Source organism: Triticum dicoccoides, chromosome 5A (genome assembly GCF_002162155.2).
Source record: "Triticum dicoccoides isolate Atlit2015 ecotype Zavitan chromosome 5A, WEW_v2.0, whole genome shotgun sequence".
NCBI lineage: Eukaryota > Viridiplantae > Streptophyta > Magnoliopsida > Poales > Poaceae > Triticum > Triticum dicoccoides.
In genome coordinates this window covers 380,498,320-380,499,182 of record NC_041388.1, presented here as the reverse complement: position 1 = coordinate 380,499,182, position 863 = coordinate 380,498,320, and positions in this window count along the sequence as shown.

The following is an 863-nucleotide window of genomic DNA, read 5'->3' as shown; positions in this document are numbered from 1 at the left end:
TTTCTTTGAGGGGATAGGGAAGACAGGCAGGAACATATCTGGTGCACCCGCACTTGTGGTGCTACCAGTGCATCGGGTGCCATAGAATATATTTTTACAATCTGAAAAAAAAATCTAACATGTTGACACAACATTAATGTATGATGCCACAAAATTTCGTATAAAAAATTAAAATATTTCTTGAGATACAAAAGTGCCAAATTTGATATCAGTGGGCAAAATCTAAAACCCAAATTATGTTATCTACTATTTAGTGTTGAATTTTCATTTTTGTTTTTCAAGCTATATTTAGAATTTTGATTTGAAATTGTGTGACAATCTACATTGATGTTGTATGAGTGTGCTAATTTTTTAAAACATTTTAAAAGCACAATATGAGTTCGGTGCACCGATAGCACCACAAGCTCCGATGCACCAGATAATTTCCCGAGCCAGATAGGTAAGGCTCACATTCTAGTAGACGTCTCTACATATGTCTGGCCCATTTAGAGCAACTCTAGCAGACCCCGCATCCCGCCCCGACCTATAAAATAACCGTCAAAATGCGGGTCGGGGTGGAAAAACCAGCCCGATCAGACCATGCATCCCGCCTCGGCCCGCAAAAAATTTTAGGAGGCGCAGCAAAATCCCGAATCCAACCCAGGAAAACGCGGGTTTCCGCCTCGCAGCTGCGGTGCCCTGCATATAAGCGGAAGCGGTTGGTGGGGAGACATTTCATCCCGCGCTTTCTTCCACCAACCACCTCTCCTCTTCCCCCTCGCGCCGCCGCCGGCCGCCGCCCAAGATTCCGGCGAAAGCAGCCGGCAGAAGCACGCCGGAAGGCCGCCACGCGCACGAGGCCTCCCCTCCCTCCACCCCCCCCC